The 13,588-nt window shown below is 47.0% G+C and overlaps 10 non-coding genes across 10 annotated transcripts; all 10 read left to right on the top strand.

The window, feature by feature from the left end:
* The first annotated feature begins 379 nt into the window (after nt 1-379).
* LOC142274376 (U2 spliceosomal RNA) lies at nt 380-570 on the top strand. Its single transcript, XR_012738693.1, has one exon. It is a non-coding gene; the product is annotated as a U2 spliceosomal RNA (small nuclear RNA).
* Nucleotides 571-1,687: 1,117 nt separating this feature from the next.
* Nucleotides 1,688-1,878, top strand: LOC142274364 (U2 spliceosomal RNA). Its single transcript, XR_012738682.1, has one exon. It is a non-coding gene; the product is annotated as a U2 spliceosomal RNA (small nuclear RNA).
* Nucleotides 1,879-2,995: 1,117 nt separating this feature from the next.
* LOC142274352 (U2 spliceosomal RNA) lies at nt 2,996-3,186 on the top strand. Its single transcript, XR_012738671.1, has one exon. It is a non-coding gene; the product is annotated as a U2 spliceosomal RNA (small nuclear RNA).
* A 1,117-nt stretch (nt 3,187-4,303) lies between these two features.
* Nucleotides 4,304-4,494, top strand: LOC142274340 (U2 spliceosomal RNA). The gene has a single exon (XR_012738660.1). It is a non-coding gene; the product is annotated as a U2 spliceosomal RNA (small nuclear RNA).
* A 1,117-nt stretch (nt 4,495-5,611) lies between these two features.
* LOC142274328 (U2 spliceosomal RNA) lies at nt 5,612-5,802 on the top strand. Its single transcript, XR_012738649.1, has one exon. It is a non-coding gene; the product is annotated as a U2 spliceosomal RNA (small nuclear RNA).
* A 1,117-nt stretch (nt 5,803-6,919) lies between these two features.
* LOC142274316 (U2 spliceosomal RNA) lies at nt 6,920-7,110 on the top strand. The gene has a single exon (XR_012738638.1). It is a non-coding gene; the product is annotated as a U2 spliceosomal RNA (small nuclear RNA).
* A 1,117-nt stretch (nt 7,111-8,227) lies between these two features.
* LOC142274515 (U2 spliceosomal RNA) lies at nt 8,228-8,418 on the top strand. The gene has a single exon (XR_012738807.1). It is a non-coding gene; the product is annotated as a U2 spliceosomal RNA (small nuclear RNA).
* A 1,117-nt stretch (nt 8,419-9,535) lies between these two features.
* Nucleotides 9,536-9,726, top strand: LOC142274503 (U2 spliceosomal RNA). The gene has a single exon (XR_012738796.1). It is a non-coding gene; the product is annotated as a U2 spliceosomal RNA (small nuclear RNA).
* Nucleotides 9,727-10,843: 1,117 nt separating this feature from the next.
* Nucleotides 10,844-11,034, top strand: LOC142274491 (U2 spliceosomal RNA). Its single transcript, XR_012738785.1, has one exon. It is a non-coding gene; the product is annotated as a U2 spliceosomal RNA (small nuclear RNA).
* A 1,919-nt stretch (nt 11,035-12,953) lies between these two features.
* Nucleotides 12,954-13,146, top strand: LOC142274466 (U2 spliceosomal RNA). Its single transcript, XR_012738772.1, has one exon. It is a non-coding gene; the product is annotated as a U2 spliceosomal RNA (small nuclear RNA).
* The last annotated feature ends 442 nt before the right edge of the window (nt 13,147-13,588 follow it).

Here is a 13,588-nt window from a genome sequence, read left to right as displayed (position 1 = left end):
TGGGAAGGAAAGGGAAAAGATTAGGGTTTGGGGATGATGAAAGGGCTTTCTACGGGTAAGGATGGCAAAGGGTGGCAGTGACGGAAAGTCAGGCAACCTGTCCTGTCCGTCTTTTTGTATCGTGAATTGGAAAGACTGCAAGGGGGAGGGGAGTTGCTTGCGCCCTAAAGGAGGAGTTATTCAGATTCATTGCAGTGGGCGGCGGCTGCAAAACGCACCATTCTTCTTGTTTTTGCTCTGCAAAGCAGCCTTTTCAAGGGTTGGCTTGGGTGACAAAATGTCTTGTGTAGGCGTGGGTTTGTCTCCCTCTCGCTCTCTCTCCCTAAGATGTGTCCGGCATAGGCCAGGGTGCCACTCGAGGCCCAAACCAATTCTGGTTATCGCTTCTCGGCCTTTTGGCTAAGATCAAGTGTAGTATCTGTTCTTATCAGTTTAATATCTGATACGTCCCCTATCTGGGGACCATATATTAAATGGATTTTTAGAACAGGGAGATGGAAAAAGAGCTTGCTCTGTCCACTCCACGCATTGACCTGGTATTGCAGTACCTCCAGGAACGGTGCACCCCTTCTTAACCCAGTTTCCAAAAGCAGAACTCGATTCACCTGATTCATATTAGCCCGATTAGCGAATTGAAATGAATTTTTATCTAACACACTTTTTACTTGCTTTATTCATCCAAATAGCAAACTCATCACCACTCAACTTCACCAACTCTGCTATGTCCCGTGCAGTATCTTGTTGTCAGTCTAATCTAGATCATGTGTAATTGAATGGAATAGATCCCTTTTGGACAAAGTGGAGTCAGATGCTGCAGTGACCACAGGTGTGAGAGGATCTACAATTGGCATCTGGTGTTATCTCTCTGCTTCCACTCCAAATAAAGTTACCTGTTGTTACCTGAACGTCAAATACTAAGAATGGGCGGCCTATGAAAGAATTAGTACTTTCATTAAGTATACTAAACCGGCTAATTGGGAATAGACAAACTGTAAAAAGCCCTCTGAGAAAGCCCCTCTCTAACCTTTGTTAGTAAGCTTTTCTGTAGCCTGCCTGTTGATGTATTTTCGGTTTGAACAGTGCACAACATGAAGAGACGGAACACTGGCGGCTTGTCACAATGCCCCCCGATGACATCACAATAGCGCTGCTGCCTAGAAAACAAGCTGCGCAGAAGAAGTTGTTCTTTGGGTGGGAGGGTGGGCTAGTGGAAGGAGGGGGCAATCTCTTTTTTTCCCGGGTGGTAGGGGGATGACAGGAGAAGGGAAGCGGGTGGTGAGAAAGGTACAGAGGGCAGGGTTTGGGGGCTGGGAAGGAAAGGGAAAAGATTAGGGTTTGGGGATGATGAAAGGGCTTTCTACGGGTAAGGATGGCAAAGGGTGGCAGTGACGGAAAGTCAGGCAACCTGTCCTGTCCGTCTTTTTGTATCGTGAATTGGAAAGACTGCAAGGGGGAGGGGAGTTGCTTGCGCCCTAAAGGAGGAGTTATTCAGATTCATTGCAGTGGGCGGCGGCTGCAAAACGCACCATTCTTCTTGTTTTTGCTCTGCAAAGCAGCCTTTTCAAGGGTTGGCTTGGGTGACAAAATGTCTTGTGTAGGCGTGGGTTTGTCTCCCTCTCGCTCTCTCTCCCTAAGATGTGTCCGGCATAGGCCAGGGTGCCACTCGAGGCCCAAACCAATTCTGGTTATCGCTTCTCGGCCTTTTGGCTAAGATCAAGTGTAGTATCTGTTCTTATCAGTTTAATATCTGATACGTCCCCTATCTGGGGACCATATATTAAATGGATTTTTAGAACAGGGAGATGGAAAAAGAGCTTGCTCTGTCCACTCCACGCATTGACCTGGTATTGCAGTACCTCCAGGAACGGTGCACCCCTTCTTAACCCAGTTTCCAAAAGCAGAACTCGATTCACCTGATTCATATTAGCCCGATTAGCGAATTGAAATGAATTTTTATCTAACACACTTTTTACTTGCTTTATTCATCCAAATAGCAAACTCATCACCACTCAACTTCACCAACTCTGCTATGTCCCGTGCAGTATCTTGTTGTCAGTCTAATCTAGATCATGTGTAATTGAATGGAATAGATCCCTTTTGGACAAAGTGGAGTCAGATGCTGCAGTGACCACAGGTGTGAGAGGATCTACAATTGGCATCTGGTGTTATCTCTCTGCTTCCACTCCAAATAAAGTTACCTGTTGTTACCTGAACGTCAAATACTAAGAATGGGCGGCCTATGAAAGAATTAGTACTTTCATTAAGTATACTAAACCGGCTAATTGGGAATAGACAAACTGTAAAAAGCCCTCTGAGAAAGCCCCTCTCTAACCTTTGTTAGTAAGCTTTTCTGTAGCCTGCCTGTTGATGTATTTTCGGTTTGAACAGTGCACAACATGAAGAGACGGAACACTGGCGGCTTGTCACAATGCCCCCCGATGACATCACAATAGCGCTGCTGCCTAGAAAACAAGCTGCGCAGAAGAAGTTGTTCTTTGGGTGGGAGGGTGGGCTAGTGGAAGGAGGGGGCAATCTCTTTTTTTCCCGGGTGGTAGGGGGATGACAGGAGAAGGGAAGCGGGTGGTGAGAAAGGTACAGAGGGCAGGGTTTGGGGGCTGGGAAGGAAAGGGAAAAGATTAGGGTTTGGGGATGATGAAAGGGCTTTCTACGGGTAAGGATGGCAAAGGGTGGCAGTGACGGAAAGTCAGGCAACCTGTCCTGTCCGTCTTTTTGTATCGTGAATTGGAAAGACTGCAAGGGGGAGGGGAGTTGCTTGCGCCCTAAAGGAGGAGTTATTCAGATTCATTGCAGTGGGCGGCGGCTGCAAAACGCACCATTCTTCTTGTTTTTGCTCTGCAAAGCAGCCTTTTCAAGGGTTGGCTTGGGTGACAAAATGTCTTGTGTAGGCGTGGGTTTGTCTCCCTCTCGCTCTCTCTCCCTAAGATGTGTCCGGCATAGGCCAGGGTGCCACTCGAGGCCCAAACCAATTCTGGTTATCGCTTCTCGGCCTTTTGGCTAAGATCAAGTGTAGTATCTGTTCTTATCAGTTTAATATCTGATACGTCCCCTATCTGGGGACCATATATTAAATGGATTTTTAGAACAGGGAGATGGAAAAAGAGCTTGCTCTGTCCACTCCACGCATTGACCTGGTATTGCAGTACCTCCAGGAACGGTGCACCCCTTCTTAACCCAGTTTCCAAAAGCAGAACTCGATTCACCTGATTCATATTAGCCCGATTAGCGAATTGAAATGAATTTTTATCTAACACACTTTTTACTTGCTTTATTCATCCAAATAGCAAACTCATCACCACTCAACTTCACCAACTCTGCTATGTCCCGTGCAGTATCTTGTTGTCAGTCTAATCTAGATCATGTGTAATTGAATGGAATAGATCCCTTTTGGACAAAGTGGAGTCAGATGCTGCAGTGACCACAGGTGTGAGAGGATCTACAATTGGCATCTGGTGTTATCTCTCTGCTTCCACTCCAAATAAAGTTACCTGTTGTTACCTGAACGTCAAATACTAAGAATGGGCGGCCTATGAAAGAATTAGTACTTTCATTAAGTATACTAAACCGGCTAATTGGGAATAGACAAACTGTAAAAAGCCCTCTGAGAAAGCCCCTCTCTAACCTTTGTTAGTAAGCTTTTCTGTAGCCTGCCTGTTGATGTATTTTCGGTTTGAACAGTGCACAACATGAAGAGACGGAACACTGGCGGCTTGTCACAATGCCCCCCGATGACATCACAATAGCGCTGCTGCCTAGAAAACAAGCTGCGCAGAAGAAGTTGTTCTTTGGGTGGGAGGGTGGGCTAGTGGAAGGAGGGGGCAATCTCTTTTTTTCCCGGGTGGTAGGGGGATGACAGGAGAAGGGAAGCGGGTGGTGAGAAAGGTACAGAGGGCAGGGTTTGGGGGCTGGGAAGGAAAGGGAAAAGATTAGGGTTTGGGGATGATGAAAGGGCTTTCTACGGGTAAGGATGGCAAAGGGTGGCAGTGACGGAAAGTCAGGCAACCTGTCCTGTCCGTCTTTTTGTATCGTGAATTGGAAAGACTGCAAGGGGGAGGGGAGTTGCTTGCGCCCTAAAGGAGGAGTTATTCAGATTCATTGCAGTGGGCGGCGGCTGCAAAACGCACCATTCTTCTTGTTTTTGCTCTGCAAACCAGCCTTTTCAAGGGTTGGCTTGGGTGACAAAATGTCTTGTGTAGGCGTGGGTTTGTCTCCCTCTCGCTCTCTCTCCCTAAGATGTGTCCGGCATAGGCCAGGGTGCCACTCGAGGCCCAAACCAATTCTGGTTATCGCTTCTCGGCCTTTTGGCTAAGATCAAGTGTAGTATCTGTTCTTATCAGTTTAATATCTGATACGTCCCCTATCTGGGGACCATATATTAAATGGATTTTTAGAACAGGGAGATGGAAAAAGAGCTTGCTCTGTCCACTCCACGCATTGACCTGGTATTGCAGTACCTCCAGGAACGGTGCACCCCTTCTTAACCCAGTTTCCAAAAGCAGAACTCGATTCACCTGATTCATATTAGCCCGATTAGCGAATTGAAATGAATTTTTATCTAACACACTTTTTACTTGCTTTATTCATCCAAATAGCAAACTCATCACCACTCAACTTCACCAACTCTGCTATGTCCCGTGCAGTATCTTGTTGTCAGTCTAATCTAGATCATGTGTAATTGAATGGAATAGATCCCTTTTGGACAAAGTGGAGTCAGATGCTGCAGTGACCACAGGTGTGAGAGGATCTACAATTGGCATCTGGTGTTATCTCTCTGCTTCCACTCCAAATAAAGTTACCTGTTGTTACCTGAACGTCAAATACTAAGAATGGGCGGCCTATGAAAGAATTAGTACTTTCATTAAGTATACTAAACCGGCTAATTGGGAATAGACAAACTGTAAAAAGCCCTCTGAGAAAGCCCCTCTCTAACCTTTGTTAGTAAGCTTTTCTGTAGCCTGCCTGTTGATGTATTTTCGGTTTGAACAGTGCACAACATGAAGAGACGGAACACTGGCGGCTTGTCACAATGCCCCCCGATGACATCACAATAGCGCTGCTGCCTAGAAAACAAGCTGCGCAGAAGAAGTTGTTCTTTGGGTGGGAGGGTGGGCTAGTGGAAGGAGGGGGCAATCTCTTTTTTTCCCGGGTGGTAGGGGGATGACAGGAGAAGGGAAGCGGGTGGTGAGAAAGGTACAGAGGGCAGGGTTTGGGGGCTGGGAAGGAAAGGGAAAAGATTAGGGTTTGGGGATGATGAAAGGGCTTTCTACGGGTAAGGATGGCAAAGGGTGGCAGTGACGGAAAGTCAGGCAACCTGTCCTGTCCGTCTTTTTGTATCGTGAATTGGAAAGACTGCAAGGGGGAGGGGAGTTGCTTGCGCCCTAAAGGAGGAGTTATTCAGATTCATTGCAGTGGGCGGCGGCTGCAAAACGCACCATTCTTCTTGTTTTTGCTCTGCAAAGCAGCCTTTTCAAGGGTTGGCTTGGGTGACAAAATGTCTTGTGTAGGCGTGGGTTTGTCTCCCTCTCGCTCTCTCTCCCTAAGATGTGTCCGGCATAGGCCAGGGTGCCACTCGAGGCCCAAACCAATTCTGGTTATCGCTTCTCGGCCTTTTGGCTAAGATCAAGTGTAGTATCTGTTCTTATCAGTTTAATATCTGATACGTCCCCTATCTGGGGACCATATATTAAATGGATTTTTAGAACAGGGAGATGGAAAAAGAGCTTGCTCTGTCCACTCCACGCATTGACCTGGTATTGCAGTACCTCCAGGAACGGTGCACCCCTTCTTAACCCAGTTTCCAAAAGCAGAACTCGATTCACCTGATTCATATTAGCCCGATTAGCGAATTGAAATGAATTTTTATCTAACACACTTTTTACTTGCTTTATTCATCCAAATAGCAAACTCATCACCACTCAACTTCACCAACTCTGCTATGTCCCGTGCAGTATCTTGTTGTCAGTCTAATCTAGATCATGTGTAATTGAATGGAATAGATCCCTTTTGGACAAAGTGGAGTCAGATGCTGCAGTGACCACAGGTGTGAGAGGATCTACAATTGGCATCTGGTGTTATCTCTCTGCTTCCACTCCAAATAAAGTTACCTGTTGTTACCTGAACGTCAAATACTAAGAATGGGCGGCCTATGAAAGAATTAGTACTTTCATTAAGTATACTAAACCGGCTAATTGGGAATAGACAAACTGTAAAAAGCCCTCTGAGAAAGCCCCTCTCTAACCTTTGTTAGTAAGCTTTTCTGTAGCCTGCCTGTTGATGTATTTTCGGTTTGAACAGTGCACAACATGAAGAGACGGAACACTGGCGGCTTGTCACAATGCCCCCCGATGACATCACAATAGCGCTGCTGCCTAGAAAACAAGCTGCGCAGAAGAAGTTGTTCTTTGGGTGGGAGGGTGGGCTAGTGGAAGGAGGGGGCAATCTCTTTTTTTCCCGGGTGGTAGGGGGATGACAGGAGAAGGGAAGCGGGTGGTGAGAAAGGTACAGAGGGCAGGGTTTGGGGGCTGGGAAGGAAAGGGAAAAGATTAGGGTTTGGGGATGATGAAAGGGCTTTCTACGGGTAAGGATGGCAAAGGGTGGCAGTGACGGAAAGTCAGGCAACCTGTCCTGTCCGTCTTTTTGTATCGTGAATTGGAAAGACTGCAAGGGGGAGGGGAGTTGCTTGCGCCCTAAAGGAGGAGTTATTCAGATTCATTGCAGTGGGCGGCGGCTGCAAAACGCACCATTCTTCTTGTTTTTGCTCTGCAAAGCAGCCTTTTCAAGGGTTGGCTTGGGTGACAAAATGTCTTGTGTAGGCGTGGGTTTGTCTCCCTCTCGCTCTCTCTCCCTAAGATGTGTCCGGCATAGGCCAGGGTGCCACTCGAGGCCCAAACCAATTCTGGTTATCGCTTCTCGGCCTTTTGGCTAAGATCAAGTGTAGTATCTGTTCTTATCAGTTTAATATCTGATACGTCCCCTATCTGGGGACCATATATTAAATGGATTTTTAGAACAGGGAGATGGAAAAAGAGCTTGCTCTGTCCACTCCACGCATTGACCTGGTATTGCAGTACCTCCAGGAACGGTGCACCCCTTCTTAACCCAGTTTCCAAAAGCAGAACTCGATTCACCTGATTCATATTAGCCCGATTAGCGAATTGAAATGAATTTTTATCTAACACACTTTTTACTTGCTTTATTCATCCAAATAGCAAACTCATCACCACTCAACTTCACCAACTCTGCTATGTCCCGTGCAGTATCTTGTTGTCAGTCTAATCTAGATCATGTGTAATTGAATGGAATAGATCCCTTTTGGACAAAGTGGAGTCAGATGCTGCAGTGACCACAGGTGTGAGAGGATCTACAATTGGCATCTGGTGTTATCTCTCTGCTTCCACTCCAAATAAAGTTACCTGTTGTTACCTGAACGTCAAATACTAAGAATGGGCGGCCTATGAAAGAATTAGTACTTTCATTAAGTATACTAAACCGGCTAATTGGGAATAGACAAACTGTAAAAAGCCCTCTGAGAAAGCCCCTCTCTAACCTTTGTTAGTAAGCTTTTCTGTAGCCTGCCTGTTGATGTATTTTCGGTTTGAACAGTGCACAACATGAAGAGACGGAACACTGGCGGCTTGTCACAATGCCCCCCGATGACATCACAATAGCGCTGCTGCCTAGAAAACAAGCTGCGCAGAAGAAGTTGTTCTTTGGGTGGGAGGGTGGGCTAGTGGAAGGAGGGGGCAATCTCTTTTTTTCCCGGGTGGTAGGGGGATGACAGGAGAAGGGAAGCGGGTGGTGAGAAAGGTACAGAGGGCAGGGTTTGGGGGCTGGGAAGGAAAGGGAAAAGATTAGGGTTTGGGGATGATGAAAGGGCTTTCTACGGGTAAGGATGGCAAAGGGTGGCAGTGACGGAAAGTCAGGCAACCTGTCCTGTCCGTCTTTTTGTATCGTGAATTGGAAAGACTGCAAGGGGGAGGGGAGTTGCTTGCGCCCTAAAGGAGGAGTTATTCAGATTCATTGCAGTGGGCGGCGGCTGCAAAACGCACCATTCTTCTTGTTTTTGCTCTGCAAAGCAGCCTTTTCAAGGGTTGGCTTGGGTGACAAAATGTCTTGTGTAGGCGTGGGTTTGTCTCCCTCTCGCTCTCTCTCCCTAAGATGTGTCCGGCATAGGCCAGGGTGCCACTCGAGGCCCAAACCAATTCTGGTTATCGCTTCTCGGCCTTTTGGCTAAGATCAAGTGTAGTATCTGTTCTTATCAGTTTAATATCTGATACGTCCCCTATCTGGGGACCATATATTAAATGGATTTTTAGAACAGGGAGATGGAAAAAGAGCTTGCTCTGTCCACTCCACGCATTGACCTGGTATTGCAGTACCTCCAGGAACGGTGCACCCCTTCTTAACCCAGTTTCCAAAAGCAGAACTCGATTCACCTGATTCATATTAGCCCGATTAGCGAATTGAAATGAATTTTTATCTAACACACTTTTTACTTGCTTTATTCATCCAAATAGCAAACTCATCACCACTCAACTTCACCAACTCTGCTATGTCCCGTGCAGTATCTTGTTGTCAGTCTAATCTAGATCATGTGTAATTGAATGGAATAGATCCCTTTTGGACAAAGTGGAGTCAGATGCTGCAGTGACCACAGGTGTGAGAGGATCTACAATTGGCATCTGGTGTTATCTCTCTGCTTCCACTCCAAATAAAGTTACCTGTTGTTACCTGAACGTCAAATACTAAGAATGGGCGGCCTATGAAAGAATTAGTACTTTCATTAAGTATACTAAACCGGCTAATTGGGAATAGACAAACTGTAAAAAGCCCTCTGAGAAAGCCCCTCTCTAACCTTTGTTAGTAAGCTTTTCTGTAGCCTGCCTGTTGATGTATTTTCGGTTTGAACAGTGCACAACATGAAGAGACGGAACACTGGCGGCTTGTCACAATGCCCCCCGATGACATCACAATAGCGCTGCTGCCTAGAAAACAAGCTGCGCAGAAGAAGTTGTTCTTTGGGTGGGAGGGTGGGCTAGTGGAAGGAGGGGGCAATCTCTTTTTTTCCCGGGTGGTAGGGGGATGACAGGAGAAGGGAAGCGGGTGGTGAGAAAGGTACAGAGGGCAGGGTTTGGGGGCTGGGAAGGAAAGGGAAAAGATTAGGGTTTGGGGATGATGAAAGGGCTTTCTACGGGTAAGGATGGCAAAGGGTGGCAGTGACGGAAAGTCAGGCAACCTGTCCTGTCCGTCTTTTTGTATCGTGAATTGGAAAGACTGCAAGGGGGAGGGGAGTTGCTTGCGCCCTAAAGGAGGAGTTATTCAGATTCATTGCAGTGGGCGGCGGCTGCAAAACGCACCATTCTTCTTGTTTTTGCTCTGCAAAGCAGCCTTTTCAAGGGTTGGCTTGGGTGACAAAATGTCTTGTGTAGGCGTGGGTTTGTCTCCCTCTCGCTCTCTCTCCCTAAGATGTGTCCGGCATAGGCCAGGGTGCCACTCGAGGCCCAAACCAATTCTGGTTATCGCTTCTCGGCCTTTTGGCTAAGATCAAGTGTAGTATCTGTTCTTATCAGTTTAATATCTGATACGTCCCCTATCTGGGGACCATATATTAAATGGATTTTTAGAACAGGGAGATGGAAAAAGAGCTTGCTCTGTCCACTCCACGCATTGACCTGGTATTGCAGTACCTCCAGGAACGGTGCACCCCTTCTTAACCCAGTTTCCAAAAGCAGAACTCGATTCACCTGATTCATATTAGCCCGATTAGCGAATTGAAATGAATTTTTATCTAACACACTTTTTACTTGCTTTATTCATCCAAATAGCAAACTCATCACCACTCAACTTCACCAACTCTGCTATGTCCCGTGCAGTATCTTGTTGTCAGTCTAATCTAGATCATGTGTAATTGAATGGAATAGATCCCTTTTGGACAAAGTGGAGTCAGATGCTGCAGTGACCACAGGTGTGAGAGGATCTACAATTGGCATCTGGTGTTATCTCTCTGCTTCCACTCCAAATAAAGTTACCTGTTGTTACCTGAACGTCAAATACTAAGAATGGGCGGCCTATGAAAGAATTAGTACTTTCATTAAGTATACTAAACCGGCTAATTGGGAATAGACAAACTGTAAAAAGCCCTCTGAGAAAGCCCCTCTCTAACCTTTGTTAGTAAGCTTTTCTGTAGCCTGCCTGTTGATGTATTTTCGGTTTGAACAGTGCACAACATGAAGAGACGGAACACTGGCGGCTTGTCACAATGCCCCCCGATGACATCACAATAGCGCTGCTGCCTAGAAAACAAGCTGCGCAGAAGAAGTTGTTCTTTGGGTGGGAGGGTGGGCTAGTGGAAGGAGGGGGCAATCTCTTTTTTTCCCGGGTGGTAGGGGGATGACAGGAGAAGGGAAGCGGGTGGTGAGAAAGGTACAGAGGGCAGGGTTTGGGGGCTGGGAAGGAAAGGGAAAAGATTAGGGTTTGGGGATGATGAAAGGGCTTTCTACGGGTAAGGATGGCAAAGGGTGGCAGTGACGGAAAGTCAGGCAACCTGTCCTGTCCGTCTTTTTGTATCGTGAATTGGAAAGACTGCAAGGGGGAGGGGAGTTGCTTGCGCCCTAAAGGAGGAGTTATTCAGATTCATTGCAGTGGGCGGCGGCTGCAAAACGCACCATTCTTCTTGTTTTTGCTCTGCAAAGCAGCCTTTTCAAGGGTTGGCTTGGGTGACAAAATGTCTTGTGTAGGCGTGGGTTTGTCTCCCTCTCGCTCTCTCTCCCTAAGATGTGTCCGGCATAGGCCAGGGTGCCACTCGAGGCCCAAACCAATTCTGGTTATCGCTTCTCGGCCTTTTGGCTAAGATCAAGTGTAGTATCTGTTCTTATCAGTTTAATATCTGATACGTCCCCTATCTGGGGACCATATATTAAATGGATTTTTAGAACAGGGAGATGGAAAAAGAGCTTGCTCTGTCCACTCCACGCATTGACCTGGTATTGCAGTACCTCCAGGAACGGTGCACCCCTTCTTAACCCAGTTTCCAAAAGCAGAACTCGATTCACCTGATTCATATTAGCCCGATTAGCGAATTGAAATGAATTTTTATCTAACACACTTTTTACTTGCTTTATTCATCCAAATAGCAAACTCATCACCACTCAACTTCACCAACTCTGCTATGTCCCGTGCAGTATCTTGTTGTCAGTCTAATCTAGATCATGTGTAATTGAATGGAATAGATCCCTTTTGGACAAAGTGGAGTCAGATGCTGCAGTGACCACAGGTGTGAGAGGATCTACAATTGGCATCTGGTGTTATCTCTCTGCTTCCACTCCAAATAAAGTTACCTGTTGTTACCTGAACGTCAAATACTAAGAATGGGCGGCCTATGAAAGAATTAGTACTTTCATTAAGTATACTAAACCGGCTAATTGGGAATAGACAAACTGTAAAAAGCCCTCTGAGAAAGCCCCTCTCTAACCTTTGTTAGTAAGCTTTTCTGTAGCCTGCCTGTTGATGTATTTTCGGTTTGAACAGTGCACAACATGAAGAGACGGAACACTGGCGGCTTGTCACAATGCCCCCCGATGACATCACAATAGCGCTGCTGCCTAGAAAACAAGCTGCGCAGAAGAAGTTGTTCTTTGGGTGGGAGGGTGGGCTAGTGGAAGGAGGGGGCAATCTCTTTTTTTCCCGGGTGGTAGGGGGATGACAGGAGAAGGGAAGCGGGTGGTGAGAAAGGTACAGAGGGCAGGGTTTGGGGGCTGGGAAGGAAAGGGAAAAGATTAGGGTTTGGGGATGATGAAAGGGCTTTCTACGGGTAAGGATGGCAAAGGGTGGCAGTGACGGAAAGTCAGGCAACCTGTCCTGTCCGTCTTTTTGTATCGTGAATTGGAAAGACTGCAAGGGGGAGGGGAGTTGCTTGCGCCCTAAAGGAGGAGTTATTCAGATTCATTGCAGTGGGCGGCGGCTGCAAAACGCACCATTCTTCTTGTTTTTGCTCTGCAAAGCAGCCTTTTCAAGGGTTGGCTTGGGTGACAAAATGTCTTGTGTAGGCGTGGGTTTGTCTCCCTCTCGCTCTCTCTCCCTAAGATGTGTCCGGCATAGGCCAGGGTGCCACTCGAGGCCCAAACCAATTCTGGTTATCGCTTCTCGGCCTTTTGGCTAAGATCAAGTGTAGTGTTGTTCGAAGAGGTGGTTTAAGCTCCAGGCCACCTTAGTACAATGATACAATGCACACTGGAAGGTTGCGCTTGCTAGTACTCTGGGTGGATAGTATATTCATCTAGCGGAAAACATGGCCCTACCAGGATCGAGGCTATTAGACTGAGTAAGGGTTGGGGGCTATGGTACAACGTGCCCCAGGACTGACGACCCTGGAGTGAGTCTGAGCTTGCTGGCTTGGGACCCCGGCAAGCCTTGGGCTCTGTAGCACACCGTACCTTGCCTTTTCATACTTTTTGAGCATATTACCCTATCCCGGCCTTCTGGCTAGGAAGGGAAATTTTTATAATCCCGGTCGGAGGTCTGGTCAGCTTTGGGCTGAGAAACTAACACCCGGTTGGAGGTCCGGGTCAGCTTCGGCTGAGAAACCAACACCCGGTTGGAGGTCTGGGTCAGCTTCGGCTGAGAAACCAACACCCGGTTGGAGGTCCGGTTAGCCTTGGGCTGAGAAACCAACACCGGTTGACGGTCCGGGCAGTTTCGGCTGCGAAACCAACAACTAGTAGCTCTCTACTCCACTTGGGTAAGATGCCTGGGTGGACGCTGGGAGCAACGACAAGGCTCAACCAGGCTTCGGCTTGGGGGAGCACCGAAGATCCCTGACCCTTGCTGTGGCCTTCTGGCTCGGAGGGACGGGGTTGATTTTTGGGGACCCTCTCCTCATGGTGGGGTCCACACGAATCCTAGCCTTTGCACTGTTTTTGGTGTGACTTCGGTCATGCATTTTTTGTGGTGCTTTGGAAAGCTTCATTAAATCAAAAATCTGTTCTTATCAGTTTAATATCTGATACGTCCCCTATCTGGGGACCATATATTAAATGGATTTTTAGAACAGGGAGATGGAAAAAGAGCTTGCTCTGTCCACTCCACGCATTGACCTGGTATTGCAGTACCTCCAGGAACGGTGCACCCCTTCTTAACCCAGTTTCCAAAAGCAGAACTCGATTCACCTGATTCATATTAGCCCGATTAGCGAATTGAAATGAATTTTTATCTAACACACTTTTTACTTGCTTTATTCATCCAAATAGCAAACTCATCACCACTCAACTTCACCAACTCTGCTATGTCCCGTGCAGTATCTTGTTGTCAGTCTAATCTAGATCATGTGTAATTGAATGGAATAGATCCCTTTTGGACAAAGTGGAGTCAGATGCTGCAGTGACCACAGGTGTGAGAGGATCTACAATTGGCATCTGGTGTTGTCTCTCTGCTTCCACTCCAAATAAAGTTACCTGTTGTTACCTGAACGTCAAATACTAAGAATGGGCGGCCTATGAAAGAATTAGTACTTTCATTAAGTATACTAAACCGGCTAATTGGGAATAGACAAACTGTAAAAAGCCCTCTGAGAAAG

Source organism: Anomaloglossus baeobatrachus, unplaced genomic scaffold, assembly GCF_048569485.1.
Source record: "Anomaloglossus baeobatrachus isolate aAnoBae1 unplaced genomic scaffold, aAnoBae1.hap1 Scaffold_373, whole genome shotgun sequence".
Taxonomy (NCBI): domain Eukaryota; kingdom Metazoa; phylum Chordata; class Amphibia; order Anura; family Aromobatidae; genus Anomaloglossus; species Anomaloglossus baeobatrachus.
Note: the sequence above shows the minus strand (reverse complement) of the source record. Positions and strands in the feature narration are given on the sequence as shown.